The sequence below is a fragment of the Urocitellus parryii genome, chromosome 6 (genome assembly GCF_045843805.1).
Source record: "Urocitellus parryii isolate mUroPar1 chromosome 6, mUroPar1.hap1, whole genome shotgun sequence".
NCBI lineage: Eukaryota > Metazoa > Chordata > Mammalia > Rodentia > Sciuridae > Urocitellus > Urocitellus parryii.
In genome coordinates this window covers 22,938,608-22,963,564 of record NC_135536.1, presented here as the reverse complement: position 1 = coordinate 22,963,564, position 24,957 = coordinate 22,938,608, and the positions used below count along the sequence as shown (strand labels likewise).

The window sequence follows — 24,957 nt, the reverse complement described above, 5'->3', positions numbered from 1 at the left end:
CAATATGAAGGAAATGATAGATAACAGCACATAATCCTGATCTCACAGCCCACGAGTTAGCCTAAGGAACAGTGCATGCAGATAAGAGTAGAAGGAAAAATCAGAGGATGTGTTTTATAAGGATAATGAATTCTACTGGCTTTTTCTCTTCTGGACTATAATAATTTTTGCCTTTCTTGTAACCATACCCTGTTGGAAAGCCACATGGCTTGGCCTGATTTTTGCCTACTACAGATTTTGGTTTCCAAAAGTCTATCTCCATGACTAAGGAAATGGGCAGGTTGGCTGACTCCATCAAAAACACTTAAAATTTGGTTGCACAATTGTATAATCAGCTGGGGTCTTAGCGTCAATTTGAATTTTCTCATTGGCTTCCACTTTGGAGGATATCATATTGCTTGGGAAAAAAAGAGGGAGTAGTTATAATTTTCCTGGGCTTACAAAGTTTGAGTATTGGAAGGGAGACTTAGATACCAAATACTCTAACCTCTTCCCCAATATAAGACTCTCTTATACCTCCTTCATGATAATTATCCTTTGAATACTTACTATCTCCTTACTATAGAAGAAGATCTGCCACCATTTGTCTTAGATGTGTATACTAGAGGCCACACCTACCATATCAAAAGGAATCTTGTTCTCCCTACCACTAATGAATCTTTTGTCTTGTAGGTTAGACATTACATTATTTTCTCCATTTTTCCCCCCATACACATCAGTACTGGAAACTGAACCCAGTGGTACGATACCTCTCAGGTTAATCCCCACCTCTTTTTAAAATTTTGTTTTGAGACAGGGTCTCACTAAGTTGTCCAGGATGACCTTGAACTTGCCATCCTCCTGCATGAGTCTCCTGAGTCGTTAGGATTATAGGCATGGGCCACCACACCTGGCTTTTCCATTCTTTATGTAACATGATTCACTAAACTGCTTCCAGTTTGGATGGAGGAGGTTAGGGAGGAAGAAATGCATCAAAATATCTGTGTCTGTTACCTAACATATTTGTTATTTCTCTCAACTTTGTAATATCATCAGATTTGATCAACATACCATCTAATTTCCCCAGTAGCATTACCGAACGGGGTAACTTGACAACTCATCCTCTCTGGGTCTAGAAGTTACCCAATAAAAGAATATTGATGCTAAAATTAAGCCCTGAGTTTAAAGATGCTACCATGCAGTTGAGTCACAAGAACATATTATTTTTTAATTTCTATTATACCATTATTTTAGTAACTTTTGCCAAAGAAATATAAAAACAAGCAATCTTCAATTTATAGGGATGGGTTCCAGAAGTCAGTTGTTTGGAATCTATTTTTACATAAGCATTAGATTTTTCAGGTCAGATGACCAAAGACATATTAACTCCTAAAATGCTTGACACTGTAATACTATAACAGATATCAGGTGCAAACCAAAATATTGTCTCGGGTGTTTGCTTAATATGTACCATACACAGCACTGGGAAGATTCTAGCATCCAGCATTCTGTTTAAAAATGTGTTTAGGGTTGTGTGACCAGGGTCATCACGGGGAAAACCAAGAGCATTTGCATGCTTCCCTCCTTCTATGTGACTGAGTTGGGAACTCCCTGCTGAACATGTCTGCTGAACAAAGAAACCTGAGCTCCCTGTGACCTGAGCCTCTGGTGGCTGGGAAGGTAAGGTACAGTGACAGATGCTGCAGATCTTCTGGACAAAAGCAGTTCAGGTGTACATCTCAGTCTTCAAGGGAGACACAAACTCTCAGTCCTTCCTTCCATATCGGCCCAGTTCAGAGTCTCTTCATGTTCAATATCTCTCTCCTCACACCCTCTGTTACTGAGGGTCACAGCACAGTCTTCTGGTTTTGCTTCATGTGTCCTGTAAACACTGTCAAGGCTTTAAGAGTTTGTAAGCATCTTTCCCACTGTTGGGTAGCTAAATTGAATAATCAATTAAAAAGTGAGTCCTGCTAGTCCCAAAAGAGAAATGGGGGCTATGAAGAATCTCTCTACCTGCACCCCCTCTCCCCCATATCAGTACCTCATTCTCTATCTCATTTGTAATTGATTCTGGTCAAGTAAAATGCACTAACTTTTCAGAGAAAATGTAAGAACACCCTGGTTCTAGATCCCAGGGAAAGGTGAAGAAAGTGTGGAGTCCTATTTGTTGCGGGGGGGGGGGTACTTAGTATTTAACCCAGGGATACTTTACTACTGAGCTACATCACAAGATGCATCTTTTCATTTTGGGACAGGTCCGAGGCTGGCCTTGAACTTGCAGTCCTCCTGCCTCAGCCTTCTGTGTTGCTGGGATTACAGGCATGTGCCACTGCACCTTGCTGGAGTCCTATTTTTAATAAGCAAAAGAACAGAGCCTCTTGTGGGAGTTGAGAGTGCGGAGCTGGAGCCTAACCTTTTTTAAACTTATTTTTGCAGCTGCTTTCTGCACAAATTAACAGGTGTACCCAATCCATCCCAAGGACAACACATCATCCACCCTCCTTTTGTTTCTGAGATGCTTGGCTATTGTGAAAATACAATTCCTTAACTTCAAGTCTAAAATATTATCAGGTCTCAACATGGACATTTTGGGGGTAACTCACATTGCAAATCAACTTGGCCCAAAATGACATGAGGTTTTCTACAGTTGTTGTGTTTTTTTTTTTTAAGACAAAAATTTCAATGATTAGTGTGGTTGTTTCATGACGCAGCCCCAGTTCTTCTCTGTGAGTAATTGACATCTGTATGTTACCTTTCTATAATTTTAAAATCTCTGAATTCTGAAATATTTGGCCCAAAAATTTATAGGAATAGGATCATGGCCCTTGTTTCCTCTTTTCCTCTTTCCAGCAATGTGTAGAAGTTAAGAGTATAGACTCAGGGTCTGAGGTGTAGCTGAGTGATAGAATATTTGTCTAGCACATGAAAGACCCTGGGTTCAACCCCCAGCAGTAGACAACTTAGAGGAGGAAAGACTGATTTTGGCTCAAGATTTCAGAGGATTTAGATCATGGTTGCTTGGCTCTAAGGCAGAAATATCATAAAGGAAGGGTGTGGTGATGGAAAGCTTCTCAGTTCATGGCAGCACACACACACACACACACACACACACACACACACACTGGGGGAGAGGGGGAGAGAGGGGCTGAGGAGAAGATGAACTCTTCCAGGAAACATCCCCAGTGACATACTTCCTCCAACTAGGCCCTACCTCCCAGGAATCCATTCAGCTAGAAGCTTATTGGATGAATCCATTAATCCATTTGATGGATTAATCCACTTATTTGATGAATCCATTAATCCATTTGATGGATTAATCCACTTATTTGATTGGAGCATCCAGAACTATCAGAAATAATGTCTACTGCTTACATCAGCTCGTCTATGGTATTTTATTATTATGGCAGCTCAACTAGACTAACATTCACCATATCTCCTAAAGTTCATCTTGACTCTAACATCTTGGAGTTTTTTTTGTTTTCAATGACTCTGACAGTCTTGAGGAATACTGGTCAGTTTTTTATAAAATGTCCATCAATTGTCTGATATTTTTCTCATGATATGACTGGGTTGTAGGTTTTAGAGAGGAAGAACAAAGAGGTGAAATGCCACTTTGCCACATCATGTCGAGTTTACATACCTCATCCTTGCTGATGTTAACTTTGCTCTTTCAAGTTTCCACTATTTCTCTCATGAAGTTCCTCTTAACCCCAGTTTCCATACTGTGGAAAGTCATTATGTGTAGCCCACAATTAAGGAGCGGGTAGTTACTGGGTCTCACGTTTATTATCTATAAAACAGTAGGTCTGGGTTAGTTGCTTTCTAAATTATCTCTAGTTATTTCATTGTAATCACTGAAAAGTACTGTCCTGATTAAAAAGGAAGTCTGTATTCACAGAACAGAGGAAATGGAATCACTTAGATTCAAACCTGTAGTTTCAAGCTTCCTAGCAATCACTCCAAAGGAGCTATAAAACAACACTATGAATTTAGCAACATACCAGTCTGTCTTCTTGCATGTTGGCACTCATCCCATTGATCAGCCTTAGGACACTTAATCCTTGCATTCAGTACCAGTTCTGAAAGCTTGAGGAGGAAGAGGTGTGCCTCTGTTCTTCACTCTGATGACACCGTTGATTATGAATCAATACTCAGTAACCACCTTGATTGCTCATTAGTCACATCCGACAAACACAAGACGCTTAGGCATTTTCTAAAACTGAGAGAGGACATTTACTAGAAATTTCACCTGGAATACAAACTATATAACTTACATTACTTTTTCCAGGGTAAGACACTTGTATTGGAATTCTACCAACATGACTGTGGAAAATAAGGCAAAACAAACAAATGTTAAATGGGAACTTAGGTCTTCAATCTTTTTATCGTAGGTGAATTATTAGTAAAATATGAAGAATTGTTAGTTCTTTCGTATCTAACCTCTTTCCTGCATTAGTTTTAAACATACATTTTCATTAAGAAATTCTTGAAAGCTCCAGTTACTATGGGAATAAAATACATTTTTTTCTTTAAATAATCAGGTCACTAATTCATTCTTTAAGAGAACTACCTTTTTAAATAACTATAAAAGCCCATAGAGCAATGTACCCATATAACATGGAATTGTATTTCACTGATAAACAATCCTCAAATAGGATATAATTTTCTTGCCTATAAAATAATTAAAATCAAATTTAAGCCCTCATTAAATATGATTACATGGATGAAATACCCACATTTTTAAAAGCCAATACTGCAGTATTCAGAGAGCAATTCTTTATAATTAATAGCTTCCATGGTCTCAGATTTTTTAAACAATACAAACATAATCATGCTTTTATGTCCTTATAATTTATGAGAAAGGGAACAAATGATTTTGTCTTCTGTGTAAGAATGTTTTTTTTTTTTAAATGATGAAAACTCTAGAGTTTCCAGGCTGGCAAAATATTTTCAACAGCATCATTTAATTTATAGGATGCATTTGTTCATACACTGGATACACTCTACATATTAATTATAGGTTTTTCATCATCAAATATTTTAAATGAATAAAGATACATATACTAAACTATAAATAATATTCTGTATACCCACCTCCAAGAAAATGAACAGTTTGGGGATTTTTTACTTATTTACTTTTTCCACTATTGGGAATTGAACCCAAAAAAGCCCTACCACTGAGCTACATGTCCTGCCCTTTTTATATTTTGAGACAGGGTCTTGCCAAGTTGCTGAGACTGGCCTTGAACTTGTGATCCTCCTGCCTCAGCCTCCCAAGTAGCTTAGATTACATGCCTGGGTCACCTTGCCAGGCAATAATTGTGTTTTCAAAAATCGTTGTGTGTTTTTGTTCCATTTCCATTCACTGCTTTCTGCAAAAGTTATCAGCTTGCTGCAGTCAATGTGCACCTTCCTGTTTTGCAGTTATTCCCACAACCATAAATACCATAGCATTTTGTTTTGTATTTTAACATTCTGTGTGAGACCATTTTCTGTGTTTTATCCTATAGCTTATTTTCTTAACTCCATATATGAGTTCAAGAGAAACTAAAATTGATGCAGGTTTTCCACTTTCTTTTTATGGGTATACAGTATTTCATCATGGAAATAAATCGTGGATATAACTATTTATTCATTTTCTTATTGATGAACTTTACATTGTTCCCCAAAGTTGACTCTTATTAGGACTGCCACTGTGAATATCCTTGCATACATTTTTGTATATCAACATGTGCTAGTTATTGCGAGTTATATATCCACAAGAGAATTTGTTGGGTTGTGAGATATAGTGAACTCTTTAATTTGCCAAATTCATCTTTGAAGAACACTTCCCTCCCAAGAACAGGTTATGAGAAAATTCCTATTTCCAAATATGCTTACCACATCCTTATGTCTTAAATATTTACCAACCTAATGAATCTTCTTCTTGCTTTCATTTTTCTGACTACTGATATTGAGCATATTTTATATTTGTTGTTCATTTTGCTTTCTTCTCCTATACATCTTTTATTGCTTCATAGGAGTTGTTTATATATCCTAGGTACTAAGGCTTTGGTATACAATTAGTTAAAAGCCTTGCCTAGTTCATCACCTGCCTTTCATTTTTTAAAAATATTTTTTAACTTATTTTTTAGTTGCACACAATACCTTTATTTATTTATTTTTATATGGTGCAGAGTATCAAACCCAGGACCTCTCACATTCTAGGTGAGAGCTCTACCGCTGAGCCACAACCCCAGCCCCTGCCTTTCAATTTAATTTATATGTATTGGTCAGGAGGTCATATTCCTGTCATTTAACTTTTTGATGCAATCTTTTATTATATAGGAAACTTAAATTTTGGTATAGACATATTTTTTAATGTCTTTCAATCAAATCTAATATTTTTCTCAGTATAATCTTGCATAGATTCCATTTACTTTTATTTCTCTAATAGTTTTTATTTTTTTAGGAGCCTTTTTAAAGGCTCGTAAAAATAAAGCACCACATGTGCTCAATGATTTCTGTTGGTCCATAGGAAATCTATTGATGTCTGTATGCTAATCCTGCATGCAGCAATTTTGCTGAACTCTCTGTTTTCCTTACATAAAAATATATAACATTAACAATTGTGTTTTTCCATTTCTGATATTAATTTCTAATTTTTCTCATCTGGTGCATGGATTAGGAATTCTAATACAATGTTGGATAGTAACATTCAGTCTTCTTGACCCTAAAGACAATGTGCCTGAAGTTTCCCTATGAACTATGTATGACATTTGCTATATTTTTTGGTAGACGCCCATTGTAGGTGTATCAGGCAAAGGGTTGGAGGTAACATAAACTCACTCCAATTAATTTAATCTGTTTCCTTAAGATGTTGTCAGGGTCTCAGATCAGGCTTGGATGATGCCTTGTGGGACCTCAGCAGGGGGGTCTGCCAGTTCCGACTGCTACAGCTACAGAAAAACTGCTGAACTGTTTTGTCTTATTGCCCCATGATTGAAGGGCCCAGATGAGATCATTCTATTAGCTAGAGCTAGGAAGTAAGCATGAGTGGCTTGGGCTTTTCCTTTCCTGGACAATCCAGGTCTAGTTTTGATTTCAAGATGGTTCACATGAATTGGTCCTCTTCTCTCTTCCTTTCTTTCTTTCCTTCTTTCCTTCCTTCTCTTCTTTACTTTTTTCTGGAATAGTTTGTTGTTCAACCCCAGGGCTATAAACACCCCAGCATACTGTTTACTGTTCCCAAAGAAGGAACTTGGGGCTCTTGAGTCACCCCCACGCTGCCTAGGTGTCTCGAGCGAGTCGCACACTCTTCAGGCCCACCCTTCTCTTAACACTCGCAGTCCTTTCTCTCTCAAGATGCCTGAGGAAGTGCACCATGGAGAGGAGGAGGTGGAGACGTTTGCCTTTCAGGCAGAAATTGCCCAACTCATGTCTCTCATCATCAATACCTTTTATTCCAACAAGGAAATTTTCCTTCGGGAATTGATCTCTAATGCTTCTGATGCCTTGGACAAGATTCGCTATGAGAGCCTGACAGACCCTTCCAAGTTGGACAGTGGTAAAGAGCTGAAAATTGACATAATCCCCAACCCTCAGGAAAGGACTCTGACTTTGGTGGACACAGGCATTGGCATGACCAAGGCTGATCTCATAAACAACTTGGGAACCATTGCCAAGTCTGGAACTAAAGCATTTATGCAGGCTCTTCAGGCTGGTGCAGACATATCCATGATTGGGCAATTTGGTGTTGGATTTTATTCTGCTTATCTAGTGGCAGAGAAAGTGGTTGTGATCACAAAGCATAATGATGATGAACAGTATGCTTGGGAGTCTTCTGCTGGGGGATCTTTCACTGTGCGGGCTGATCATGGTGAGCCCATTGGCCGGGGTACTAAAGTCATTCTCCACCTCAAAGAAGACCAGACAGAGTACTTGGAGGAGAGGCGGGTCAAAGAAGTAGTGAAGAAGCACTCACAGTTCATAGGCTATCCAATCACCCTTTATTTGGAGAAGGAAATCAGTGATGATGAGGCAGAGGAAGAGAAAGGTGAGAAAGAAGAGGAAGATAAAGATGATGAGGAGAAACCCAAGATTGAAGATGTGGGCTCAGATGAGGAGGATGACACTAGTAAGGATAAGAAGAAGAAAACAAAGAAGATTAAGGAGAAATATATTGATCATGAAGAACTGAACAAGACCAAGCCCATTTGGACCAGAAACCCTGATGACATCACTCAGGAAGAATATGGAGAATTCTATAAGAGCCTAACCAATGATTGGGAAGACCACCTGGCAGTCAAGCACTTCTCTGTAGAAGGTCAGTTGGAATTCAGGGCATTGCTGTTCATCCCTCGGCGGGCTCCCTTTGACCTCTTTGAGAACAAGAAGAAGAACAACAACATCAAACTCTATGTCCGTCGTGTGTTCATCATGGACAGTTGTGATGAGCTGATACCAGAGTATCTCAATTTTATTCGTGGTGTTGTTGACTCTGAGGATCTGCCCCTGAATATCTCCCGAGAAATGCTCCAGCAGAGCAAAATCTTGAAAGTTATTCGTAAAAACATTGTGAAGAAGTGCCTTGAGCTCTTCTCTGAGTTGGCAGAAGACAAGGAGAACTACAAAAAATTCTATGAGGCATTCTCTAAAAATCTTAAGCTTGGAATCCATGAAGATTCTACTAATCGGCGACGCCTTTCTGAGCTGCTGCGCTATCACACCTCTCAGTCTGGAGATGAAATGACTTCTCTGTCAGAGTATGTCTCTCGCATGAAGGAGACACAGAAGTCCATCTATTACATTACTGGTGAAAGCAAAGAGCAGGTGGCCAACTCTGCTTTTGTGGAGCGTGTGCGGAAACGTGGCTTTGAGGTAGTATATATGACTGAGCCTATTGATGAGTACTGTGTACAGCAACTCAAGGAGTTTGATGGGAAGAGCCTGGTCTCTGTGACCAAGGAAGGCCTGGAGCTACCTGAGGATGAGGAGGAAAAAAAGAAAATGGAGGAGAGCAAGGTGAAATTTGAGAACCTTTGCAAGCTTATGAAAGAAATCTTGGATAAAAAGGTTGAGAAGGTGACAATCTCCAATAGGCTTGTGTCTTCACCCTGCTGCATTGTTACCAGCACCTATGGCTGGACAGCCAATATGGAGCGGATTATGAAGGCCCAGGCACTTCGAGACAACTCCACAATGGGCTACATGATGGCCAAAAAGCACCTGGAGATCAACCCTGATCACCCCATTGTGGAGACATTGCGGCAAAAGGCAGAGGCAGATAAAAATGACAAGGCTGTCAAGGACCTGGTGGTGCTGCTATTTGAAACTGCGCTGCTTTCTTCTGGCTTCTCACTTGAGGATCCTCAGACCCACTCCAATTGAATCTACCGCATGATAAAGCTAGGCCTAGGCATTGATGAAGATGAAGTGACAGCAGAGGAACCCAGCAGTGCTGTTCCTGATGAGATACCCCCTCTCGAGGGTGATGAGGATGCATCTCGCATGGAAGAAGTAGATTAGGAGTTGCTACTGAGAAATCTGCCCTCTGTATAGTTTCCCCATGGCTCCCACAGTAGCCTTGAGTGGCCCTCTCCCACCTGGCTTCCTCTGCTGATTGATGTTATAGTGGTTTTTTCTCCTGTCCTTGGCATCTTAATTAAGGCAGGAAATAAGGGCCTCAAGCCCTCCATCCCCTACCTAGTTTGGCCGCAGGGTTGGATGTTGTATTGTGTTTTTGTTTTATTTTGTTCCACAATTAAAGTATGCAAAATAAAAAAAAAAAAGAAGGAACTTGGGGGACTCAACAGAGATGTTTGAACAGTGCACTCCTGGGCAGAGGCAGGCCAAGATACAGTGAGTGGAGGGCCACACCATGCCTATTATGCAGGGGGAACAAATATATATGAAAGTTCGCATGCTCACTGCACAGGTAGAGTTCTTCAGATGTTTTTGTGAGCACTTTCTTTTACAAGTAAAGTCATTTTGCTTTGATTTTTACCTAAAAGACTGAAGGTAAGGGAGGTAGCCAGCTCCCCTCACCATTTCCCTTCTTCTTGCATTTTTTAGAGTTCTTCTTAGCTTACTGCAAGCTTTTCTAGGCATAAGCATTTGACCCATCATTTGTATAAGAAGAATCAGTTTTGCAGCTTGGGTAAATTGTTAAATAGTTACCATCATTTGACCCCCGATATCCTACTCCGTGGTTTATACCCAAAGGACTTAAAAACAGCATACTACAGGGACACAGCCACATCAATGTTTATAGCTGCACAATTCACTAAATTAGCTAAATTGTGGAACCAACCCAGATGCCCTTCAGTAGATGAATGAATAGAACAACTCTGGTATAGATACACAATGGAACATTACTCAGCATTAAAAGAGAATAAAATCATGGCATTTCAGGTAAATGGATGGAGTTGGAGAAGATAATGCTAAGTGAAGTAAGTCAATCCCCCCAAACCAAAGGCTGAATGTTTTCTTTGATATGAAGATGCTGCCTCATAATCATAATGGCGATGGTGGGGGGAGCATGGGAGGAATAGATGAACTCTAGATAGGGCAGGGGGGAGGGAAGGGAAAGGAGAGGGCAAAGGATTAGGAATGATGGTGGGATGAGTTAGACATCATTACCCCAATTACATGTCTGAAGACACAAATGGTGTGAAAATATTTTGTGTACAATCAGTGACTTGAAAAATGGTGCTTTATATATATAATATGAAATGAATTGCATTATGCTATCGTGTATAACAAATTAGAATAAATCATTTAATAAAAAAAAATTGTTAAATAGCGTGACTGGGATGGCGGTGGGGCAGAGAAAGAGAATTTATTTAATCGCTATTCGTTCAAGTTTTTTCTATTTTTATTTCAGTCATTTATTTTTCAGTTATCAACTTTTTAATTTTTAAAACATGAAAATAAGCTACTCGTAATACTGTTATTTTAAAAATCTGTACAATAGTTTTAACTTCTTCTTTCCTAATGTAATTATGTATTATGTGTTTTCCTTTTTTTGTGATCAATTTTGCTAGATGTTTGTCTATTTTTATTAGTTTTTTTTTTCCCCAAGGAACCAGATTTCGTAGTTGTTTATCAAATTTTTAAAAAATCATTACATAGTATTTATGGTCTAAAAGGATAGCAATCACAATTTTTGGTCACATGTAGTAATTTCTGGGAAGAAGTTTACTTTACTTCTGTGCTTCAAGACATTAAAAAGTTCTCTGGAAAACATGAATTAAGATTTTTTTTCCTACGTAGTCCATGCTGAATAATCTGAACAGGTCTACATGATTGTGGGGACATATAGGTGCTTTTTCCCCAATAAATACATGTTCATATAAAATTTACTAGATCAGTGCCATTATGATGAACATTGTTACTACATTAAAAAACACACTCCCTCTTTTTTCATGGCAATAGAAATCTAACGCTCCTCTTCATCCCAGACCACACCTGTGCCCAGGGAGACATATTTACCTTTGCTGAGTGGTACATAGTGTCATCTCTATTTACTTGGATTGATTAGAAATCGTGTATAACCCTAATCCTTGATGAAAGAATTTTGATGAGTTAATCTAACAAGATGATTTCCACTCTTAGACTGATATGTGAAAACACACATTTACTAATCCTTAATTTAGATCTACTCATTCTAAAAATTCCACTGTCATTTGAGCAAGGAAGCAAACACTTCTAAAATATCTTGCTGATTCAGTTATTTTAATCCAAAACTCAATTTGAGATCTGTTCTATATCAAGGGTCCCTCAGCTCTGTTATGAGAAGGAGTTGTTTTTCATTTGCCTGTAGTCTCGGAGAGAAGTGAAAAATAACATCAGGGATGGTTTCCTTGGAGCCTTAGAAATCTGCTTTTAATGGAGCACTCGTCTCCCCACAGGAAACCAATTGGGCTGAGTTTCAGTGTCTAACCAAAGAGTGGCTGAAATCAGCCAGGGATGCAAAATAATCTATAGGGTGGCAGAATACAAAATTTCAGGGTATTTGTGTTGGGAGATTGGAATAAAGGAGGGTAAACGAGCTAATGTATGTGAAAAGCTAGGTACCACACCTGAAAAACACAGCCTCCTTCTCCACGTTCTCCTTCTGCTCTCCATCTCATCTCTGGCATCCCCACCCCCACTTGTCTGAAAAGCCTAAAGGTCTGATTGAACAAGGGCACCATACAGTCAATGCTACTAGATTTTTTGAACACCCCGATGACCACAAAGTCATTGGATGGGAGCATGGCGGAACCAAACCGAGGTTGACTTTGTCCTAGAATGCCCACACCAAAGAAGAGGCATGAGTCATAGTTCTTGCAGCGATTAGTCACGGTGTTTTAGTGGAACAAAGTTGCAAAAAGCCATTTTCAAATTCTTTCCAAAGACTCAGTTTCTCATTCGGATAGTTTTGACTAACTGTAATGATAGTTAGAAACTGAAGAATGTCCAGAAGAACATAATTTATGCCGTAAGTTTAACTTTGTTTTGGATTGAATCATCCTGAAAAATAAACCTTCACCTGATCCTCATTTTCATTTCAGTTCCCTGGACTGGTGATTTGAGTGTTGTGGATGGAATTCTTAGAATCTGTTTATGTGATAGGAATACAGAAATGGTCTGGGTCTGAGAATTAGGATAACAATCAGAGTTTTGATATAAACTCAAAGTCATGTGTAATTTTTTGAATCATAGAAATTGGACATTGAAAGCAACCTAAATCCTTTTGTCTGGGAAACTTCAAATAAACATTGAGTTTTCTTGCCAGGAAGTTCTGCATTGTATCTAGAAAGCTTCCTTGAAAAATAGCTCTGAAAACCCTAAGGCTGGGAAAGAAGTTGGCTAGTTGAAGGGGAAAATGGTAGAGAATTTTGTTTTGCAGTAAGGAAGAACAAAAGGAGGGAAGAAAATGAATTATTGTCAAAACTTCATATTAAATTTCTAGTGAATAGTTATTAAGACTGGCAAAAATTTGTGTTTGTTTTATCCAAACATAGTTATAATGCTAGATATGTGCTTAAAATCCAGCATGTGAATAACACCTCCTCAAAACAATTTAAAATTCAGTTTTATTTTTAAGTGACAAAAATTTTATCTATTTATGGTGCACAGCTTTATGTTTAAAGTATAGGTACAATGCAGGATGGCTAAATTGCATTAATTAGCATACAAATTACATACTTAACAGTTTTTGCAATAAGAACACTTAAAACCTACTCTTAACCATTTCCAAATGTATAATTTGTTGTTATTAATTGTAGTCTTATGTTGTATAATAGATCTCTTCAATTTATTCCTCCCATCTAGCTGAAAATTTATATCCTTTGATTTAAATCTCCCCCAAACTCCCCCACCCCTAGTAACTACCCTCCCACTCCCTGCTTCAATTTTCTTTCTTTCCTTTTTAGATTCCACATACAAGTGAAATCATGCAGTATTTTTTTCCTCTTATTTCACTCAACAAAATTCCATCCCAGCTCATCCATGTCACAAACGACAGTTTCATTCTTTTAAAAAACTGCATTTAATTCCCTTGTGTATATATAGCACAATCCCTTTCTCCATTCATCTGCTGATGGATATTCAGATTGCTTCCATATCATGCCTATCATGAATAAAATTGCAATGAACATGGGTGTGTGGCTGTCTCTACAAGGTGCTGATTTCATTTCCTTTGGGTACACACCTACAGGAGGGGTTGATAGGTCATATGGTAGTTCTATTTTTATTTACTTTGAGGAAGTGCTGCACTATTTTCCAGAATAGCTATGCCAATTTACATTCCCACCAACAGTGTGAAAATGTTCTCTTTTGTCCACTTTATCAACACTTGTTATCTCTTCTCTTTTTGCTAATGTCCATCCTGACAAGGGTGAAGTGATATCTCCTGGTTTTGGTTTGCATTTCCCTGATGATCAGTGATGTTGAGCATTTTTTCAAATACCTGTTGACCATCTGTACTTCTTCTTTTGAAAAATGTCTATTCTTGTCCTTGGTCCATTTTTCAATAGGGTATTTATCTTCTTGATATTGAGTTATTTATATATTTTTTATATTATCTTCTTATGGGAAACATGGTTAGAAAATCTTGCACTTCATAGGTACCTTTTCATTTTGTTAGTCTTTTCCCTTGTTTTATACAAGCTTGTTTCCTGTACTTTTGGGGTCAGATCCAAAAATCATTGCTAATACCAGCGTAAAGGATCTTTTCTCTTATATTTTCTTCTAGGACTGTAACAGTTTCAGGTCTTAGGTATAGGTTTTTAACCCACTTTGAGTTGGATTTTGTATTTGGCATAAACAAGCTTCCAGTTTCATTCTTTTGTAAGTGTGTATCCAGTTTTCCCAGGACCATTTATTGACTTTATTGAAGGGAAGTTTTGGTTTGTTTTATGCAAACATAGTTACAATATTATATATATGTTAGAAATCCAGCATGCAAACATTACCTTTTCAAACTTAAATAACGGAGGAGAAGGGAACAGCAAAGGATTACAGAAATAAACAGCACATAGGCTTCAGTAGTCAATGAAGTGTGAAGGGCACCTAGGGTCACAAAGGTAAGATAAGAAGGGAAGGAATTTGGGGCATGTCTCCCTTTTATCCATCTTAAAAATTTCAGCCAATTCTAATGTCTGCTAACATTCTGTGAGTTTTAGAGGATGGTAAATCTGGATGGTGGGGAAAGTTTCTGGCCAACAGGACATTGTCCAAAGAGACTCCAGAAAAGCCCCAAGTAATCCAACGGAAGCTCGAGGGCAGCAGAAGTATCTAAGAAGGAAAGAGTACACAAAGAAAAACCCCACCTACTTTACAATTTAAGCAGAAGTCAACCCTGCCTGGCACCCCAGAATGTTATTTCTCAGAGTGTGGCCCCAGGACAATTTGCATGCAACTTCCTGGTAGGTCTGTTAAAAATCTTAGGTCCCCTGCCTAGTGCAGTGGCCCATGCCTCTCATCCCAGCAACTCAGGAGATTGAGTCAGGAGGATTCACCAGTTCAAAGTCAGCCTGGGCATCTTAGCAAAACTCTCTCAAAATAAAAAATTAAAAAGGGCTGGGGATGTAATTCAGTGGAATCAATGCCCAGTACAAGGGGTATAAAAAAAAATCTAAGTTTCTAGATGATACTCTAAACCAGAGAGTTGAACATGTCTAGAGAGGCCAGAGAAGATACATTTCAAACCAATAGCCTAGACCATTTTTAGGTGCTCTCGTGTTTGAACCTCTGCACCCAAGAATAAATCAAGAATAAGTAGGAAAAGGCAAGGAATTTGCAAAATGGCTATTGCCCAGGCCTCCTCCACCCTCAGGTCAAGATTCCTCTGCAAGGGGCTGAGGTTGTGGCTCAGAGGAAGAATGAGGCACTGGGTTCAATCCTCCACCCCATAAAAATAAAATAAAGGTAATTGTGTCTACCTACAACTAAAAAAATAAATATTTAAACAAAAAATATTTAAACAAAAGATTCTTCGGTAATTTCCTTCAGAGACTTTGGGGAAATTTCAAATGTAGAATTTTTGAAGAAGTAAAGGAAGGAAGAAATTATGAAATGCCAAGTAAGCAGACAGGGTGTCACTTATTGGGACAGACTTGTCCCAGGGCCAGTTTCATGGCTTTCCAGTCCACTTTTGAAACCTACAGTCTAGCCATGCTGAGCTGACTGTCTTACCCCAAATGGTCCAGAATTTCCCCTGGCCCCAAGCTCTTGCTCTTACTGTTCTGCGTGCCTAGAATGTCCTTTGCCATTGTTTTAGTCAGCTTTTTTGCTGCTGTGACTAAAGGATCTGACCAGAACAATTTCAGGGAAGGAAAAGTTTATTTGAGAGCTCACCTGTTCAGAGGTCTTAGTCCATAGAAGGCCAGCTCCCATTCATCGGGGCTCAAAGTGAGGCTGAAAATCCTGGAGGAAGAAGTGGCAGAGGGATGCAGCTCACATGGTGATCAGGAAGCAGAGAGACACTCCACTGTCCAGATAGAAATATATACCCCATAGCCACACCCCCAAACCCCCAATTCCCACCTCCTCCAGCCACACCCTACCAGTTGAATTACCACTCAGTTAATCCCTATCAAGGTATTAATCACTGATTGGGTTAAGACACTTACAATCCAATCATTTCTCCTCTGAACCTCACACGTGAGCTTGTGGGGGACACCTCACATCTAAACCATAACAGCCATTTACATTTCAGTTAGTGTCACTTCCTTCAGGATACTCAAGCACCCAAAATTTCACATTGTACAATTATTTAAAGTAGTACTTATCATATAGTAGTACTTAATATATGCTTACTTATCTTTGCATTAGCTCATACATTTATCAGGGTCATTTACTTTATTTTGTGGTGCTAGGGTTTAAATCCAGGGCCTTGTACATGTCAACCAAGTGTTCTACCACTGAGTAATACTCCAACCCTACTGTCATTTATCTTCTGTATCTAACACAGAGCTTAGATTGTGAAAGCTATTCAACAAATGTTCCTTAAATTAATGACTTAATGTCTTGCTGTTCCAAAATATATTTTTTAATCTCAATAAATAGTTTCACTTAACCTTGCTTAGGATTTCATTTGGTATAACTGAAAACTTTAGTTAGTGATCTAATAGTGTGAATAACTTCCACCTTTGGTTTTCCACAGATGGGAGAGTAGAATGAGGAAGGAATGACAGGGGAAATTTTTTTTAAGTTGTAGTTGGACACAATACTTTTATTTCACTTATCTACTTTTATGTTGTGCTGAGGATTGAATCCAGGATCTTGTACGTGCAAGGTGAGTGCTCTACCACTGAGCCACAACCCAAGCTCAATGGGAAGTTTTTAAACAAGGATTTTTTTTAGGGCTAAATTTATTCTGAGTGTAGGCACAGACTGAATAGGTGAGAGCTAAGGTCACTGAGCATCAAGAAGTTGGTGGGAAGTTCACACGGAGATGTGAAAAGGTGCTTGGGGATGAAGAAGGAGCGAGAACGAGAAATATTGCTTTCAAATTTTTACCTAGAAATAAATGGTCTGAGACCTGGTCTCAGGTCTTGGGGGAAAAAAATGTACTTCCTTGTATAATGGCCATGGTCTCAACTCAAAACTCAAGCTTGTTTTCCTTTCCCTGCATGAATAGATAAAATAGACTTTGGGGACTGTCCTGAGAATTTGACCACCCCATGGGAAAATGCACTTGAAATTTTAGAAAACATTTAGTTTTGGAATCCAACCAACTCAGAGATTGAGCAAGATCTAGATTAGATTTCTTTTGCAAATCAAGTTAGTAGCGAATTATATTTATGAAGATGAAGACCAGGACTCCAGAGACATAATGAGACATATTTTATGACAGAGAAACTAGATGTTATTAGAGGGACAGAGAAATTAAATGTATATGAATATCCTTAAACAAATAATAACAAAAGGACATTTTCTGAACCCAAAAGTGGACATACATCCTCATAAGTCATATCACATGAGAGTGGCCCCTTTCAGAAAATCAATGATATGACCCATGCATAAAGAAGGGGCCTCCAATTGTGCCAAGATATAAACAAGATTGAACAGGAAAGAAAATGTAGATGATTAGTTTAATGCAAGGCAATCACTAATTCCAAAAATCAATAACAAACATTAATTCATTGCATATGTGTGTGTGTGTGTGTGTGTGTGTGTGTGTGTATTACACTTAGGCAGGCACACAGAGATATTGAATAAATATTGTCAAATGAAAGAATATCTCATTGTGTGGCTACCATGTGCCAATGTTGTACTGGTGCTAGAAGACCATCCTAACAACAACATGATGTTCATTCTTATGGAGATTATGGTTCTGATGGGAACACTAGAACACACTGTTAAGTGTTGAGCACAAGAAAAGGAAGTACTAATTGTAATTGGAACACATAGCAATAGATGTAATCTAAGCCAAAAGGTCACACAAAATATCAAATATCTCAGAGGATAGGAAAGAGAAAAGGCAGAGGACAGAGCTGCAATAAAGAGCTATGTGGGGAGAGCCCTGTAGACCTCTGGGGGTGCCACTCACTTCTGGGGGAAGAAGAGGACAGATGCTAGTTCCTTATGCAATGGTGTATGCAAAAGCCTGGGCTGTGTGGGGAAGTATGGTAAATGCAGAAGAACAGCTGGGGTCTGGAGAGTCACAGGAGAAGTCCAGCAGGCTGGGGCTGGAAGAAGTACGCCATGGCTTGGTCAGTGGGGGCTTTTGAGGGCAGGTTAGTACTCGGAACTTTATCCTAAGGTGTTTTGTGGTTTGGTGGGATGCGTAGCTAGTGCCATCTAGTTTGAGGGTGAAACATGTTTTGGAGGGTGGTGAGAGTGAGAGCAAGGTGGCATGCACACTGGTTTGGCAGAGGGACACAGTAGCCTGGACCACAGCGATGGAGAAACTTCAGTATATGTAGAACAGTCAACAAGATGGCTGATTGGTTGGGTTTAGAGATTAAGAAAAAATGGAAGAGTCAAGTGTGTATATAGAGAATGTGAAACATTAAAAAGATACAGAAAAAAAAAAAGCCCTAGGCATTTGAGAGATCCTTTTTTATCTTTAAAATAAATTGAACTCTGAGACTCTCTCCTGCTCCTCATGGCCCCTTGCCCTATCTTCACATCTTGAGAATATGTAAAGGAGGCCACCACCTTCCCAGAACTGAATACTCTGGAACAGAGTCTTCTAATCTCCAGTCTATATCTCTAAAATATCTGCTGTCTAGGCCGTGACAAATGTCCACAGAGGTGGCTTACTGAAGCTGGGAACCCCAGAGCTAAGGATGGAGCCCTCTATTGGAACATCTTTTTCTCCAAAGCACTAATGGATGGTGAGCTCAAGATTTTACTTTAGGGACCAAACTTTAAACTTGTCCCTTGTTTGACCATCTCCTTTCTTTTTGCCCTCCTGGTATTCAAAGGCACCTGCCTTATGCTTTTTCCTTTGGTACATCCAAGGTGATCCCTTTAAATGGTTGTTTAGGGTTTCATAACAGGTCTATGAACCTTGGGTGGGGAAAAGAATTTACATCTTTATTTCCACAGGCTTCTAACTGAAATGTAGCACTTCTTTTAATTTTGAATGTAGGCAGCAAAGCACAATTGTGTTTTGAGTTATTTGTGACTTTGTTGCCAATAGGAATTGCAGATATTTTTCTATTTCATTATTGTTGTAGATTCTCAAAATAAGGTTTACTACATCACTCCCTAGATATTGTTTCTTAATATGTTAACAAAGAAATTCTTATACCTCTTTTCTAAAATTACAAGCAACCCTTTATTGGCTGTCATTACAAAAAGTGGTTACATTAGCAACAAAATGTGTTTTCTTGCATTGATATTAGAGGCAGTTACTCCCCCAAACATTAAGTATAACAGTGTACATCAGTATTAAAATGTTATATTTTACATTATCTTTACCACTTTGATCTTCTGAACATTTTAATTGAGCAAAATAAGGTAAAATATTACATATTTATTTCATTTTTCAGGAATTTAAAGGTCTAATTATTTAAACAATTCTTATTATAAAACCAAACTCTCAAAGTGTCTACAGAATTGGCTTTTTAAAAATGTTTTTCTTTAAATCAGAGTCATGCTTCTAATCATTAGTTTGTTTTAATATTTTGGTAACTGTGTTCTAGAATATTTTGTTTCCTTTATATACTTCCTGTGCATTTTATTTTATGCATTCAAAGGCATTATTATTATTGTACCAGAGATACCTTCCAAGTTTCTGGCTTGAACAACTCAGAGAGATATCTATTGGGATGAATAAAACTGGAGAAATTGGAAAACTAGTTTAGGGCTGTGTTGCACAGATAGAAAAAATACCATGGGTTTAGAACATATTGTGATATAATTGAGCTCAGTCCATGTATGAACCAAATGAGTTATACTGAGTCACAGAAGCAAAGTCATCTATAATTCAAAACCCTAAACCAAACCTAGAATTTTGCTAAGAGTATGCCTAAAATATCTAGCAATACAGTGAAAATCTTAGTATTCAGGGGAATGTTTCCTGTTAAAGCCATTTATGAAGTAACTCTGAAATGAAACTGTTTGCCTAACAGAGCTATTTTTCTTCTTGTCAACTTTGTGTCAGCTAAAATGACTTAAGAGTGTGAATATGATTTAAAATAAGTAGTCATTGTGTTTCAGAGGAAGCATGTATAGTAATTCAGCTGAATGCACTTAACTAATCATTTTAACTATGTAGGTTTTGAAATTCTAGGGTCAAAACAACTTCCTTATTTGAAAGATATGCATACACATACAGTATACACATGTGCCTTGCCAATAACCAGTTGAAATATATGGAATTTCCATTTTGGGTATCAAAAGTGGTCAAATAGCATCTGTTTTCATATGTGTTCCATGTGACTTACTCTAACAGTGCCTTAAGATTTTTGATTAAAAATTAAGGAAATTTCTAATAGTCATGTCATAAAACAACTCAAGACCAACTCAGAATAGACAGACAGATGGGCATATAAATACTTTTATTTTATTGTATGATAAATATTGAATTGGATGAACATACCTAATTATCTCTATTTTTAAGCTCTTTAAATTTCCTAGATATATTGACTATTAGACCTGGAAACACTGGACATGCATTCAGTAAGTTTAAGTAGGTGGTCAAGTCATTAAATGTTTGAATTTATCAACAGTGATTAAGGGCCTGGACTTTGAGATCAAAGAGGTGTGTGTGTGTGTGTGTGTAAACTGTGACAATGACTTAACATAAAGCAATAAAAAATAAATCTTTTTATTTAACAAATTCTTTTGAGATCTCCACATTAAGTCAAATACTGATAAAAGCCACACTTGAAAGGGTAGACAAAACTCCTCCTTACTAGCTTACATAGCATTCCTCTTGTGGTTCTGTTTTCTCACATATGGAAGGATGAAAACATACATCTCAAGAGTTGTCATGAAGGATAAATAAAATCAATGCATGGAAAATACTTAGCCAAATGCCTAGCACACAGTAAAATTTCAGTATATAGTGGCTATCAATCTTTCTGTGGGCCAATCCCTCATTTTGAAGCTGAAAAAAGTTGTGTGACCTAGACATTCTCATTCTACCTACCCTCCCCCGACCCTCAACATCTTCAACTTCTGCAGAGGTTTCATCCTCAGGCAGCCTTTCCAATATGGTGGCAAAGATGGACCCTTGCACCTCTAGGCTTTCTTTGCCCTCACTGCTAATGATCCCAATGAGAAGAACGTGCCTTTGCAGAGGGTAGTGGGAGGTGAGAGGAGTGAACAGATTCAAAAGGAAGGGGGTTTCTATTACTTGAAACAAGTATGTGGGAAAGATAGACAAGAGCCATAGATACAGGTTAGGGATGTAGCTCAGTGGCAGAGTACATGTATGTGCAAGGCCCCAGATTTCATTACTACACCATAAAAACAAAACAAAAAACAAAAAATGAAGAAAAACACCTCACATAGCTACTAGAGTTGATTTTGGGGAAGTAAGGGAACAAAAGAGATGTGTATGTGCCATGGTGGTGGTGGTGGTGGTGGTGACAGAGATAGAGGTAGGTGTGTGTGTGTGTGTGTGTGTGTGTAAACTGTGACCGTGACTTAATAAAAAGCAACAGACTAGAAACCACAAAAAGTAATCACTTCCTGAAGAGGAAAAGAAGAGACTGAAGGACACTCACATAAATAAATTAATTATCACATGGGCTGTCAGTTTCCTTTATCTTATACAATTCTGCACAAGTCCTTACCATTTAATATGGTGATGTCAACTGCAACGCTATAGATTAGAGAATTTACATTAGGACTCCTTTGGTTGCCAGCCTGAGAAATCCATTTCAAATTAACATTTCATGAAAATAAAGGTAGGAGTTGAAGGTAGGCTTGGGCCTACCTGGATATCACAAGGCTCAGTCAGATTTCCTTTATCAGTTAAACAAACCTGTGTTTGCAAAGACAAAAGCAAATTTAAATTCTCTCTGGGGAAGATAATCATAGGCTTCTAATGATTTCAACATTTTTCATATAAAATGTTTTGTATATGACAGAAAGTAACCAGAAAAATGAGAAGATGATATTTTTAAAAAATCAAGAGAAACAGAATAGATGCCCAGGAGACTCTGATAATAAATTATCAGATAATTTTAAAATTTTCCATAGAGTTTTTTGAAACCCCAAAGTTTTTTTTTAATATTTGAAAAAATCAATAAAGTTGAAAATCCACTGTGTATGACTGTTCTACCAAAAAAGAATAAAAAATGAGATACATTAACAGAGGTACATTAACACATTAACACAGAGATTAAAGCCTTTTTGACTATAATAAAAGATATAGAAAACTTTACTTTCCATAAATTTGAAAATGTATACAAAATGGACAAATTCCTGAAAATAAAATTTACCTGAACTCACACAAGAAGAAATAGAATGTGAATCATCCTATAACTTTTAAATAAATTAAAAACCCGATTTCTGAAGAGTTAACCCACTCAGTTTTCCCAGTTAAAATTTATTTTTATTTCTTTGAGATGGCATTCCTTATTTTAGCTACGAGATTCCTTGGGGAAGTTTTTTGTTTGTTTGTTTAATATGAATATCCATTTCCCCCCCTTCATGTTTTTTTTTAAAACTCAATGTTATAAAACTCTGTGACTTACTTTTGAGGATTACATATATTAGCATTTCTACTGGATGGCAGATCATATGGAATAATAGTGAAGATAGAAAGGGAAGAGAAGAGACAGAAATAGAAAACTATTCTGATTTGTATTACTACCATTCTATATTCACACTTTCCGTAATCTATTTATAGCCTTCTGACAGTAGCCATGAATGTGTCATGAATATTGCTTAATATGAAATATTTTTGAAGAGGCATATAACAAAGTGGTTCAGACTTCTGTGTGTGGTTTTATATTTCTTGAGCAAGATCCTTGGACAAATCTCTTAACCTCTGCAATTTTCAATTGCATAACATAAAGAACATTATGGTACCTACTTCATAGTATAACTGTGAATTTCAAATGAGAAAAATACACATCAAAGTATTAGTGTAGAGGGGCTGGGGATGTGGCTCAAGCGGTAACGCGCTAACCTGGCGTGCGCAGGGAGCTGGGTTTGATTCTCAGCACCACATGAAAAATAAAATAAAGATGTTGAGTCCACCGAAAACTGAAAAATAAATATTAAAAAAAAATTACAAAAAAGTATTAGTGTAGAACCTGGAATGGAACATAAAAGTATTCAATGAACATTAGCTATTATTATTTTTATTTCCATCATGATCATTAGTATGTGACTTGATTATAGGTTTTAAAATATTTTGCTTTTTTCTTTTTCCTTTCTTTTTTCTTGGGACCAAGGATTGAACCCAGGAACACTTAACCACTGAACTACATACCCAGACCTTTGTTTTTTTTTTTTTTTTTTTATCTTGAGACGGGGTCTACCTGAGTTGTTTAGGGTTCACTAAGTTGCTGAGGCTGGCTTTGGACTTGCAATTCTCCTGCCTCAGCCTCCCAAGCCACTGGGAAGGATTTTAAATGTATTGATGAAGAAAACCCCAAAATATTCTCTTTAAGCTTACTTTATAGAAACAAAAAAAAAAAAATTCTGTACCAAATGATAAAGTGTGGGCCATTCTTAGACTGGAAAGTTGTTTTTAAACTGGGCAACCTGGTGACTTTTGGGTTGATCAAAACATTTGATATTTTTCTAAAGAAAAGGGTGAAAGAACTTTTTTTTTTTTTTTTTAATACAAAATATACTCAGGGACTCCAAATCCTTGCCTGTTGTCTGTTGCATAGTTTGTTGAGACTGCCCAACGTTGTCTGGAATTTCCAAGTGTTGGCTCTATAAAAATAATTCACTAGAACTGCCTCCAGATAACTTTATACTGTGTAATTACTTAATGCTGCACTTCGAAGAGAGTACAGGGCAGCTGTGTTTAACATTGGGTTCAGTACGAAGACTGTTGGTGTTGATAGGATCTGGAAACTTAGTACTTACAATTGGAGTATATTTATTGCCGCACAAAGGGCATTGGAGGGTGACTCATACAATCTTGGTAAAAAATAAGGCCACTGACATTCTAACATGAACCTTGAAGAGCCCTTGAGGGGCACTTTTCACTTTCACAGGGACTTTCCAGCTGCCAGCTTCGAGTTCTGATGCCTAAACACAGGAGACCATGTGCATTACTTTTTCCTTGTTTCTTGCCTAAACAGACCACAGAAAACTGATCCTTCATTTATTTTCAAGGAAAAAAAGGTTTTGGGTTCAGTCCACCATTTTACCTCAAGGATTGAACTTAAGTTTATCATATCAAAATCTGTTTTCTTTTTTAAAATTCTGAAATTTTTGCTCTGGGTTTTATTGAAAGTAAATTCTACTTGAATTATGATATCAAATATTTTGATATAATTTTTTTCTCTCTCAATAAAGTAAGACAAAATAAGCCCCATTTAAAAATCATAAAGGGAAAGATAACATTAATTATTGCTTTACCAATGGTTTATCATTTTGTGAAGCCAGATTTTCTAAATCCAACGGCGTCACTGAGGAAGGAGCTATACTAAGGAAGTTTTAATGACTCTGAATGGACCTTCCAGATAGAGATGGGTCTGGACATCTGATTCTTTTAGACTGTTGTATTCAAAATGGAAATCATGGGATTTCATTTTAATTATTTTTGAATGAAGAAGATTGTCAGGAGGAAATATGGTTTTATTGTTATCTTGTTTGTATGGTTTTATTGTTATCTTGCTGTTTTAATCAAAAACCATTATCAGTAGGAAGTGTGTCCTGATTATAGTACATGGAGCAAATAAATAAATGTGCCTTTGGGGTCATGACTTTTTCCCGTTTTAAGAGTGAAGGTTTTTCAGGGGTGCATGCCATGTTTTGCTGCCTTTTCCTTCTTTTTCATGGATTAATTTGGTAGCATTTATTGATAATTTGACATATTCAAAGCTTGCATTATTGGTCATGTTTGCAGACTCA

At 37.6% G+C, this 24,957-nt stretch overlaps 1 protein-coding gene and 1 pseudogene across 3 annotated transcripts in view; both read left to right on the top strand.

Annotated features, from left to right (window-relative positions):
- Window positions 1-24,957, top strand: part of Tshr (thyroid stimulating hormone receptor) — a 131,396-nt gene that overhangs the window by 33,565 nt on the left and 72,874 nt on the right. The gene's annotated exons all lie outside the window — the stretch shown is intronic.
- Window positions 7,241-9,738, top strand: LOC144255330 (heat shock protein HSP 90-beta pseudogene; annotated as a pseudogene).